Source organism: Motacilla alba, chromosome 4, assembly GCF_015832195.1.
Source record: "Motacilla alba alba isolate MOTALB_02 chromosome 4, Motacilla_alba_V1.0_pri, whole genome shotgun sequence".
NCBI lineage: Eukaryota > Metazoa > Chordata > Aves > Passeriformes > Motacillidae > Motacilla > Motacilla alba.
This window is the reverse complement of record NC_052019.1, coordinates 28,783,741-28,797,311: the sequence shown is the minus strand read 5'-3', so window position 1 is coordinate 28,797,311 and position 13,571 is coordinate 28,783,741.

Genomic DNA, 13,571 nt, shown 5'->3' with positions numbered 1-13,571 from the left:
CCTTGCTCCATTCTATTTATGAGGTCCCCTCCCACTTGTGTCCAGGCTGAGGAGAACTAGCTCCATCAACCTTTCCTCACAAGTGAAATATTCCAATCCTTTACTCATTTTTGTTGCCTTCCACTAGACCTGCTCTAGGAGCTCCATTTATCTCTTGCCCTGAGGAGCCCAGAGCTGGGCACAGCACTCCTGATGTGGCCTCACCAGGGCTGAGTAGAGGGGCAGGATCGCCTCCCTTGACCTGCTGGCAATGTTCTTCCCAAAGCCCCTCAAGATCCCATTGGTGTTCTTGGCCACCAGGACACGCTGCTGGCTCATGGACAGTTGTTGTCCACCAGAACCCCCAGGTCCCTCTCTGCAGAGCTGCTTCCCAGCAGTTCAGCCTTCAGCCTGTGCTGGTGCAGGGGGCTATTCCTCCCCAGGTGCAGGACCCTGAACTTACCTTTGTTGAAGTTTAGACAGCTCCCAGCTCTCCAAGGTCCTCCATAATCATGGCTAGAAAACTTACTCACAGCACCTACAATAAGCCATGTTCCTTGAAATTAGATTTTAAAAAACACTTCAGAGAGTGAAAATGCTGGGACTGTACCCTTAGTCAATTATTGTCTTGTTCAGTTCTGCTCTTTAGACTTCAGTGTGGTTGCAAGTAAACTTCAGAAAAAACTTTCCATGATCTCTCCTAAATTTTCACCCTTCTGGTTAGCTTTATAGAAACACAAGACAAACCTTTATGTTACCTTTTGGATGTGAAGTAATGAATTAGAATGTTTTGGGTCTGGTTTAGTTGTGGTTATTTTTAGTTTTGTTGGACTGGTTTGTTTGTTTTTAAGGGATTGATTTTCTTTGAATACAGATGTATAGGAAATGAAGATAGGTCAGCTAGGGAGTCCACGAAACTATACCAGCATTTTTATTAAAAGGTATCAAGTAGATAAGACAATAAAACAAAAATTTTTTTAGTGCGAACTAATTTTTATATGAGTGAGAGCAGGCTGTGACCAATCCCATGGAAATTGATTTTGTGGTATAATGAAATGAAATTTTAGACACAGTCTCAAACTTAATGCTGTGAAACTGTTATATCACAGCAATATTGTATACGTTTGTAATTTTCCTTTGCTTTATCAACTCATTTAGTTCTTAGAGGTTTATTCTCCGGAGACCTGTTGTAAGATGAGAGAGACCAGTTCTCATTAAGCTGCCCTGAAATTATTGTACTTACTTTCTAAAAATATTATGAACTCCTTTCACTTTCATTTTCTTTTGTTGTCTTTTTGAATAGAACAATACTTGCAATTTACTGTCTCGTGGTGTTCTGTGCAAACTGAGGTTAACACTTGGACTACAAATAAAAAATTACTATGTCTTTTTTTTTTCATTATTCTGTTCTTTTTATATTTTTCTCTTGGTGGGGTGCATTTTGGATGATGTATTTACCCTACTGAGAGCTGCAGGATTCTGTAAAATCTGTATTGAAACCCATGCCTTCATCATTATCTCACTTCTAAGTGTTCTTATAATCACAAGTGTAGCAGGGTTTCTGTTGCTGCAAAGATGAATAAATTAATCTCAAGTGGTCCATTATCAAAGGTGAAGAAAGCCTCTTTTTTTTTAGTAGTGTAAAATAATAATCCATATTCTGATTACCAGAAAACATTGATTAATTGCTATTAAATAAGCACTATCTGAAAAATTTTAACTATTCAAAGTGCAGTTACTTTTTAGGTTTGTTTAAGGAAAGAAATCGCCATCATGTCCACATGCATATCTCCTTCATGTAACTCCTCATAATACCAAACTAAATTAAAATTAAATAAATCTGATAGTCATTTCAAGTTTAATACTGTTTTTCAAATTCCTCCAATACTCAGCAGTTTCATTGTGGGCCCAGGGGAACATAACTGCTGTATTTACAGAGACAGCTGCTTTAGTACCTTGAGATAATTCATTGGAAGGCTTTCACTGCAGGACAGGGAGTTTGAATTACAGTCGTAGTCAGTACCATGGAGTTAATAGATGTGATGATTTTGGTCAATAGTGTCCTGTTCCTCCTATTGCTTTGCAAATCACAGAGTGCATTTCTTTGGGTAGCAAGGAGTGAGACAGACTTTGAGTCCCAGACTGTGTAAGCCTTTGTCTGAGGACTCTGAGTGCATGGAGACCAATTCTTCCCAGTCAGCAAAACTCAGAACATGTTATAGGAATGATTCATGCTTCTGCTTACCATCTTTCTTGCCTCTGCTCTACATGCAGAAATCTCTGCTGAGAAATGGTTGTCTGACAAAGCTGAGGTAATTTACTTACTAAAGAATTTCTTCCTCTAATATTCCGGCATTTTAAACCATAGTAGCTGATACAAATATAGTGTGTGTGTTAACACTAATAGCAATATGTAAAGTCTGTCTACCTGTAATATATTCTTTTTTTTTTCTATTTATAACCTCCTACTGTTGTAATCAGAAAAATATTGATTAGAATACTATTCATTCTATTGTAGAAATATATTCTTTTAATTGTTTGGTAAAAACATATGCTTTAGGGTACATTTATGCATTGATGGTTGGCAACTAACACTCTATGAGAAATATGTATTAATCACATATTTCTTCAGCATTTCTATTTCAATTTTCGGCACCCACTTTTATCTTTATGAAAATACTCAAGCAGAAAATGAAAATACTGATTCCTTTCTTGTCCAATACTGTACATCAATCAGTGTTCTGGCAGTAAGTGATGACACAGACTGTAATGTATGGGAGAGACATCTTTTCTTAGAAGAGTGACCAATACACAGCATAACTGGGGAAACACTTTATTCTGCATTCTCTCTTATCTTGATTTTTATCAGATTATGATTTTCCTTAGATGTTAAAAATTTTCAAATCTCTCTCTCTCTTCCTCTCTCCCAACTAGGGGAGGTCTGTACCCTCTTTGCAATCAAGTCACATCATCTAAATATCATGGTGGAAAGGATGATGTGCTCTGCAAGGTCCATCACTGTCTTGAAATATCAGTGCCTCCAAGAGAGCCTACTACTCTGACAAAGGAGAAGAATCAGTACTGAACTGGAAAATCAAGCAGGTGTGAGTGTAAAATACTGGTTTTTAACCTGAATTCCAAAGGTGGTGTTTTATGCTTCCAAATGCGGTGTTTTTCCTTTTATGACTAGGAAACAGATGTATTTATTATAGTAAGTGATAACTCTGCCTCTAAGATAGTTATATCAGAACATAATATATTTTTGTATTATGTATACCTGAATAAGGATCTAGTTAAATAGAAGATAATTATTGATTTTGGGGGTTTATGTCAGCAGCATTCATACACCTTCTGTAAATATTTTTCACTTAGACACTTCTTTTTCACTTACAAAGAAATATCAGTTACTGAATCCATGGATTTATTGATTAGTCCTGGAGATGAACACAGTTACCTTTATGTCAATAATGATTATTTTATGGTTTACCATGTTTTTAATTTCAAAATAAATAATTCAATTGCTTTTTGTTCTCTGACAGGAATAATTAACTACCTCTGCACAGTGTTTCCATAGCACATATCTCCCAGTGATTTAGATTGTTTTTGTACCCATGCTACAACAGACAAGGGTGAGGGAGAAGACATCTGTCATCTAATTTATTTTTCACTGCATTATGTATATAAAGCAAATGCTGGTTATGCATTAACATTAGTGAGATAGAACATATCTTTGCATATTTTTTTTCTGCTTCTAAACTGCCACTTTTATAGCCTTATGTTGAGAAAATAAATGAATGCCTTCTATGCCTTCTGTTGCCTGTAGTACAAATTTCAGAGCTCTGTTAGAGGGGAAGAACTAATAGAACCGTGTTCAATGAATCTACCCTCTGATGGATAGATTTGTCTTATTTGTAGAGAGTGTAGAATGAAAATGACTTTTTTCATTCACTTCTCATAGGGAAGTAGCTAATATGTCGTCCTGTCTTCCAGTCTGTAAATATTAATCCCAGTGTTTATGTCTGACAGGTGCCTACCTCCCCATGCATTGACTGGTGAAGCACTGGTCTTTAAAAAATGAGTTAGTTTCCTTATGAATTATTTCCCTCAATAAAATTAGCACACTATATGAATAAAATTCCTCTTACCTTTATGTTCTGTGAAGTTTCACAATTCTTCAAGACAATCCTTCAGACTGATTTTAATGTGTTCCTCTAAATTTCAGTTCAGGTCTGCTATCTCTTTTTGTCCTTGGCTTCATGAAAGAGAAATGCTCACAGAAAGTCTTCACTCCTTTTTCTTTGAGCCTTGAAAGTTACCTGCCTTTAATTGCTCTGTAACAAAATAAGCAGTGAACTTTTAATGCCACAAGGATAATAGGAACATTCAGTGGTATTTACAAGACCTTTTATTTCTTTTTTATCTAAGTATATTTCTAATTATGCTTTTTTATTTATATTGCAGAAGTGCTGAAGAATTCCAATTAGGAAAGGGCCCCTTGTGTATTAATGTTCTATTGAAAAAGGATTGTGCCATGCCCTGAGGAATTTGCGATTTTATTCAATTCACAAAACTGAATTAATTTAATAATTTGAAAGAATACCTGTTATAAAGGAAGTCTATTACATCAACCTATGTGATTTTAGCTGTCATGTATTATGCTTTACTTTGATATCCAGCTTTTAAAATCAGATGGACAAACTGTGAACATCACCTTGGTCATTTTTACCCACCCTTAACTCCCCCCTCTGGAAGATTTAGTCCTTGAAGTTAGAGATTAAAGCTTGGAAAAGTGAGCTTTCTAGGCTGCAGTGAAGAATGGAAAGAACATTTTGAAAACTATTTCATGAGGTTCGGGCCTTTTAACTTTTTATGGCTTTCAGTAAAGTGAAATGTCATAGCTCAAGTTGGTTAAGCATAGTTATACAATACTGAGTAGCATAAATACAGGGTGTTTTGCATTTAAATTTCCAGGACAGTTTAAAAAATCAGTCAGTTTAAATATGTAGAAGACTGGTTTGCACACCAAGAAAATATCTGGACTGTCATTACTTTTAAACATAATTAATGTGTCATCAATAGGTCATTGTCTTTAAAAAGGGTTTCACTGATGTCCTACTCTTTATTGTAGTACCCCAACTACAGTGTGGATCAGGAAAACCTCATGAACAACAGGACACCTATGAAGGAACAGATACAGTAGGCAGTAATCTTAATTTTGTGACTAAATAATTTGATAATTTCCCTTAAATTACCAAAGTCTTGTGTGAGTTTTTCTCCTGATGCCCTAGGAGCAAGCAGAGGAGCCAGAGCCATGTCTCAAAACATATCCAGATGCCAAAACATCTTGCCAAAACCTCTGATGGTGAACTGTTTTGAATCTAAATATTCGTAATTAATATTGTACTATGCACAGAAAATTAATAGAAAATTCACAATTGTCACTGATATGTTTTTTTTTTTTTGGTTGTTTGTTTTTTTGTCTGGATAGATGATGAATGGTGCTATGGTCCTAACAGAAACCATGCTATTTTCTTTTAGCACAATGATTTTTTTCAGATTCTATACTAAAAATGTAATACCACAATATAATTATAATAGGACAGGGGATTTTTTCAGACTAATTGAATGAAGACAAATAATTTATTTGAATCTTTCTACTTGCATATTCATTCTCAAATATCTGTTTATGACTAAAAACAACACCACTGACATAATCACACAAGACAGTATTATTACAATTCATATCTGTATTAACAAAACCTCAGTTATAGAAAACCTCAGTCAGTTATGGACCAGACCTCTGTGGGTCTAATTTTTCTGTGAGTTAAAAAATGAAGTATATAATCAAGACAAGTATAAAAATGGCCAGGAAAACACAAAGATTCAATTAAAAACTGTAAATCAGCTTAATGTGCAGTGCCCAGTGGACACTTCCGCCTTTCCATGTTCTTTTTTAAGTAACAATATTTAAATAAACCTTATTAACGTTTTACAACAAAGGTGACCTTCTTTCATAATTAGAAAAGAGACTTTCTGATAATGCTAAATAATTCCTTTATCTGAATATTAAGATGAACATTCAACTGCCAAGAAATTATGGTAAGTCATGGAGTTATCTCCTACCAAGAAGATGTCCCAAGACCGAAAGCCAGAGTAGGTATTTTTCTATAGATCTCTGCCACTCCATTAAAAGGGTTTGACCCTTCTGCTAATCTAGTATAGATCACACGTGGCTATTTTTTTGAAAATAATGTAGGCTACCATAATTTATAGATGGGTAATAAGGGCAAACAAAACAGCATAATATTTTAGAAAGTGCAAAAGCGAATTTGCTGCATCTATCATAGACCTTAATTTATGTTTTGGGCTACTCAGCAACCTAGTTTTGTCTTTTTTGCTAACAAAGAAGATTCCAGTTCCCACCTATATGCCTTAAATGGGCTATTGAACACTTTTTGATGGAATACAACCATAGAATTGTTGTACAGTCAACATAATTATTCAGTTATCCCCTACAATGCTATTTCCTCTTCTTTTTCTCTTTGAGAGAGAAAAAATTGGGGCTCCAGTGAAATGAAGAGGAAACAGATCAAGAGATATTCACTAGAAAAAGAGGTGCAAAGTTGCAAGTAGACTGCAGAATTATTTTCTTCAGGACAGTTCCTAAATTATTGATTTTTAAGCTCTTTTTTGTTCATATTAGGTCTTTAGAACTATTCATTTAAGTCTGTGTTGAGAAACTTCACAAAATTTTACTGCAGGTTTTTTTATTTTATTTGAAGAGATAGTTAACATTTCTATTTCATTGAAAGTTGATAGTTTTTTCCTTTATCACTAATTTTTGTCCTTTAGAACACACTCCAGTTGTCTCTTCTTCCTCCTTTCTTCATCTCAGGTTTGTATCTTCTAATTTATGGATCAAATGTTATTTGCCAGCCTATCACTGTAAATCTTTCATGAGCTGGTCTGGATTTACGCTGAGGAAAAGGAGGGAAAATTGGCTTCATACCTCTTTTGTGGTGTAATCTCTTTTCACTGTAAAATACTGCATCTCCAAACATGGAGCAGATACAAAACCCCCTGGAGCTCACACAAAAGCTCTTGTCCATGGCAACTGTTTTTAGCCAGAATCTCTTGCTGAATTCTTTCTTCCTTGATTGGTGCCTTTTGCCAGATCCACCTCTACTATTTTTGTTTCAATCCTTCCAAAAAGGATTTGTCTTCTTAATTCTTTTGCTGTATGTAATCTTGCTCTTGTCCACAGAGTGCATGTTTTTGTCAGCTCATAAAATCAAAAAATGGGACAATGAAACAGTTACTCTGATACTCAGAGTATCTATAACAGATATTCAGTCAAATGCATTTTTCTCCTAATCCTGAAGATGAGACACTAACACCAATTGCAAAAAGAGGTTATGTAATTTTTAATACAATTAATATGTTAATTGAATTTATATAATTATTTTAAAATTCCTGAACCTACCGTTCTCACAGCATTGTGAAACATGTATCTCTATTACAGCCAAGCGGCTTCTTTACCTAATAGAAAAATGTTATACATGATATAAGACTCACAGAAAGTTTTATATCCAGTGAGATCAGCACAGAAAGGAGCAGTTTTCTGCCCTCTAATAAATCTTGCAAGTCTCCATTAGTTATGTGCAAGCGTATTCACTGTGAACAGAATGTGTTACTTTGTACTTGAGGCCGTATTTCACAAAGAATAGATTGTGCTGTGCTGGGTGTCTCGCCAGGCCTTTCTGCTGTAATGCATCTGAGGGCTGCTCAGTGACTCCCGCGCCCAAGAATGGGATGAGAGAGTGGCAATGTCCCAGTGCCAGCAGCTGTCACTGCCTCTAAAGTCCTGCTGTGCTTTCTGCGGCCTTGCAAATACCCCTAGCAGTAATTTTCTTTACCTCATTCTGACAAAGTATGAAGAAATGAGAGAAGTGCTGTCTAGTGCAAAGCTCTCCTGCTGACCAATCTAAAAATTGCGTATTAGCCTATGAATTTGTAGTACCTCCACTGTCATTTGACACTGAAATCAGCTGTCAGTGAGTATTTACTCCAAAGGAATCTGCAGGTCTTTCAATAAGATGTTTATTCTCAAATCCTTACATTTTATATTTTTCAATATTATTTGGAATCTTTTTATTGCCGTTAATCACATTTTATATTGAGTTTCTGTAGATAAATGGATTAAATTTTTTATGTACTTCAATTCTGCTAGGACAGATCTCATTTTGCTGAGGGTCTTCTTTTATTTGCAAACAAATTAGGCACCCTCAGCAGTCACTGAAATGCTTTACCTGTAATCAGAAATTCCCCACTTAGTCACTTGCCACAGTGGAGATGATAGAATCTCAGCTGAAACCATTCATATTGGATCTATCTTGTAACTAGTTATGCTATCTAATTAGAGCTTGAAATGGAGTATTTTAATGCAGTAAATTGCTCCAGGATCTAGGAAAGTAAACCCATGTGACATTTTATTTTAAGACTACTGTACGGCTTTTCAAATGAGCATTGACAAAATGTAGCATATTTTTAGATGGAGTGGTTCATCTAGCAGTAACATCCAATTTGTACTAAATACTAGATGCCAGAATTCTTCATATCCTGCAAAGACCATGATTAAGGCTTGTCTAATACCCAGTAAAAATGACCAAAGACTGTTTAATTATTGAACTTTTATTAAATAGCTTAAGATAATTAGTTCTCTGTTTTTAAAATGAAATATTTTACATGTTAAATATGAAAAACACCCCGTACAATACACTGCTTTTCTCAGTAAACATTTGGCATTCTATGCTATATAGAAATGAAGCTTTAGGAAGTCTAGTACATCTTCCTTTTTTTAATCTACTCTTCATACCTTTGAGAGAAGATAGTATTTTGCCTGTATCAAAATATTAAATATGTAACTCTGCTTTCATATCAACAGATGTTTGACTTGAACTCCGATTTAAACTGCTCTGGAAAGAAGGCAATGTGATGAAGGAGAGAAGTTCAAACACTGTCCTGGGAATTAGGATATTGTGGGGCCCAGTTTTGGTGCAAGACCTTTGGCTAGCTGAGTAATTTTTTGTGTAAGAATTTTCTGTTTGTAAAACAAGGAGAGTAGTATTCACCTATGCATTAAATGATTTTTCATTTAAAAAGCGCTTGCAAATGTAAAAATGATTCCGGAATTTTAAAAAAAACCAAGGTGCCTTCTTAAGAGAAGGGGTGACTTTATGGCAGTAAGGAACTTTCTTGTTCAGCATCTGAAAAATTGGAGAACAGTGTGAAAAACAGATTTTGATTTAACACAAAAAACAAGCATTTACTCTGTAATTCTCTGTCAAAGCTGGTATCACTGTAATGCTGGGCTGTCAATAACTGAGACATTGTCAAAATTCTATCTCCGGGCACACAGGACAGAAAACAGTACTGATGTCATGATTTTTTTCTCATTTTCTTGTTTATGTTTCAAAGGGAAAAATACTTGTGCATTTGTAATAGTGTGGGAGAAGGCTTACTTAGTAACAGAAAAATTACCAGAGGAAAGAGGAATAGAAGCAGGCAGTTAATAACTTGTTGCTCTCTCTGCTGTTATTGGAACACAAGCTGTAGGAAATTGCCATCGTTTGAAGAGATAAACACTCTGCAAATGACATATTGTTACACAGAAGTCTGGAATACACAAAATTACAAAGATGTTTAGTGAATTTTTAAGCCATCTAGTAAATATAAAGTATTTGCTTTCTGAAAATATAATTAATTTCTCATGTTTCAAAGTTGTCACAGGACTTAGACGTGGCATGTTTTGGTATATCAGCCACAATAAGACTGCTCATCTATCTGCTTCTCTGCATTATGTTTCTGCCACTCTGAAGGGGCTTCTCTCTCTGACATGGCAAACTAAGAGACCTAAGCCACTCGGGTTCTTCATCATTAATTAATCCTAGATTGCACTAGTATTTGTGAAGGTGTTGAGATTGAAGGTGTTAAGGTGCATGTTCTTTCTTTGGGAATTCAAAAGATGGCAAATTGTAAGAAGCAGCTCACACACAATCACATGTCTGGATAAAAAATCTGACTCTGTCAAGTCACGTTGGGTCTTTTTTGTCTGGAAAAACATTGCTTCCACCATAAAATTGTTTTCCAATAAATAGGATAATTTATTAATTTCGTAAAACTGAAGGATAAAGCTAGGAGCCTGAAAGGTTCTGCTTACCAATTTTGAGCACTTTATCCTGAATTAATTTCTGCTTTAGAAAATATGTACTTCTTGTTTTGCATTGACAGTGTTTGTCATTGACAGAGAAATTCATCTGCACTACCTGACCCCACATGACCATCTGTCTGTTTTGGCTGGGCAGTGATGCCTGTAAGCACAGATCTGACCTCAGCCACTGGCATGTTACAACCAAGGTCATCAAACCAGCTGGAAGCCTTGCAGGAGTCAGGCTGGCTGGTGGAAAAGTTTTGAGAGGTCCTTTCCCAGCAGCCCTTTTGTCAGACCAAAGGGGCAGCAGGAATGCACCATCAGCAAATTTGGGAAATCCTTTGAGCGATGAAAAGCAAAGCCTAGGTTTGTGGGTGATTTTGTTTTGTTCTTGTTTTTCACAGTAAAAAGTTTTTGACTATTCAGTAAGTTATATCTTAAAGCTATTTTTCACAGTCAAACTACCCAGAACCTGGTATCTATAAAAATACACGTTTTAGTGACTAAAACACACATATTGATAAATATGAATCAAATTTCCAAAGAAGTGATTCATGTTCTTAAGTTAGTGCAATCTCTATTAAGTGTTTAAATTACTTACGGTTGTTCAAAAGAACTTTTAACTTTGAAGATGTGCTTATATGTATATAAAAAAATAATGCTGAACCAAAACCCAAGTCAAAAGTTAACTCTGTATTTTGATTCTAGTTGTTGGGAACTGAAAATGTGGTTGTACTAATGTTATAAATAATCATGCTGCTTTATGTCACATATTCATCAAAAAAGCTTTCTTTTTCTACCAAATGAAGGTTATAAATAAGGCATAAATGGTATAAAAGGAGGCAATTATTTTAGCCTACATATTTGTGAATGTTGTTCTAGAGAAAACTTTCTCTGAACAATTACAATATCTCTGAATTTGTATGTGATTTTTAATAATTTCTTTATCTTGAATCCTTAGTATCCTTGGGGTGATAATATATTCCCAGTCCTCTGGACCAGTATTATTTAATTAAGAAATCACTCCAATGATCTCCTTGCTGACTACTTCTAATTTTTTTAATTAAGGATTCTGGTTTTAGCCCTTTAAAAAGACAATTTTTCCATATCTGGCCCAAGTTACTCTGTGTACTAGCAGTATTTTCAGGTTTAATGATACACTGAATATTTCATTATTGGCCAGCCTGAGTCCTGAGTGATTTCCTGATGTCTTCTGAGCAGAAGTTGCTTAGACTAAACATTTTTATAATTTTGGGTCTCCTGAGCAATTTTTTTCCCCAAAGGAACAAATTAATTTCTTAGTAAAATGGAAGATTTCTATCTTTTGGTAGTCCAATGAGGGAGAAAGAACTGGGCTGAAACAACATCCAAAGGGGAAAGAGCTTAAATATAAGGAGAAGAATTTCTAATGGAAACAGTGAAGAACACAATCTGTAGACTATTCCTAGTAGAAGGAGATTGAAAACCCATTTTTCTAGTGATGTTAGTTACTGCTAGTCTTTCTATGAGAACTGGTGCTATTTTTTTAATTGTTTAAATCCTTGTTGAATTAATTGTTTTTTTCTGTTTCAAGGAAGGCTTTCCCATATTCATTTAGCTCTTTGGGACGTCCATATTGATAAATGTAGTGAGTAGTCCTTTATATTCTGGACTTCTGTCATATTGACTCGGGCAAAATACTCTCTATTTGCAGAACAAGTAGAAACAATAGAATTGCCCTTCATTTCTGCTTGTTTCCAGTTTTAATAGAGTCACTCAGGAAGAACTGTGGATATTTCTGATAGCCTTCATTACCTCTTTGCTTGTTTTTGCTGCCATTGTTGCAGTCATTAGGCAACTAAACAAAGCTTGCTGTTCATTTTTTAAACTAAGGCTTCTGTGGTGGATGATCTTAAACAATCGTCTCACTAGCTCACCACAGATATCTGTGCATACCACAGATCATTTTTACAGAACTGAAGAATAGTTAAAGGATGAGAGATGAATACAAATCCTCCAGGATGATGCACTTTAGGATGATGCTGGAGCTCACTGCCATTGCACTCTCTGAGCCTCAGCTGTGGCTGTTTTCAGCCCCTCTGTGCCCCTGCTCCCAGGGAGCTCTGCAGACCCTGTGCTCCTCTCTTCAGAGCAGAATAGCAATGCTCTCTTGCTGCATGGGCTGACATCCAATGGGATACTGACAGCACAGAGGTGCTGAGGGCAGTGGAGAGCTCTGTGCCTCAGTGAACCACTCCTATCATGCTTCTTTTCTACTTCAGGAACTATTGCTGTGAGAAAGAAAAGCAACTTTTCTCCACGTGAGGTTAAAAATGTTTTTTCAGTATGTAAAAGAATCTCAGTGTCTGCTTTGAATAAGACTTTGCAAAGGGTCAGTAGGCAACTGTGGATATGTGGGACAATGCTTGGGGAAGAAAGGGACATTTTTGTCATTCTGTGGCATGAATAAACATATTCTTTAATTTTAATCAATTAAAAATATTATGTGATACTGTAGATTTTAATATAATTTTTAGTTCAAAGCATTCAGATTTATTTTGCTACAGAAAAAGCTTGCTGCATGATATTTGTTGGGTTTTTTTAATGGAACTTTTGTTATTATTATGACTAAGATTATTCCTTTTTGCGTCTTTAAGGGGGTGGAAGTGGCTGATAAAACCAAAATTCTCAGTTGCATTATGTATTGATATCCTTTCCTCCCAGCATCATGTGACCTGAGACAAAAGCAAAGATGAGTTTTATTTTTTTCCTTCTGGAGAGAACTCAGAGAAGTGTCAATATTAGATTCATAGGAATGACTTCCATACACAGGGGGAAACCTGTCAGAGAGTGTGTGAAGAATGAAGAATAAAGAATGAAGAAGTGAAGAATGAGGAATCAAGAATGAAGAAGTGAAGAATGCGGAAGTCAGATCAGAATTCCGGAATGTACTAAAGCCTCATCGTCACAGAGGGGAAAATATCCTGGACTCCAGAAAAGTCTTATCTCAACATTCTTTGTGCAATACAATCCTCAGAGTAAACTACACCACTGGTCTCCCTCACAGTGTAAAATATTTAGCTCTGCACTTTTGAACCAGGTCTAATAGCAATGGTGCTATTTTATGCTCCATAAAGCACGTTGCTTTATGTTACTCTGGTAACCTCCTGCCTATACTGCACTTAATTTTATGAAATATTTCCTTCTCCCTATCTCTGGTCCATCTTCGTCTCCCAGGATCTCTGGAAGGGTTGCAAAAGTCTCATTAATTTCAAGCCATTTATTCCCCAGCTCTTTTGGCTGCAGGTTTCCAAGTAATGCAGGAACAGTCAATTAAGTGTTTAGGAAAATACGTGAGCCTCTTTCAAATTCTGTGGGGCAAAACAGAAAGAATGAAGAGGAT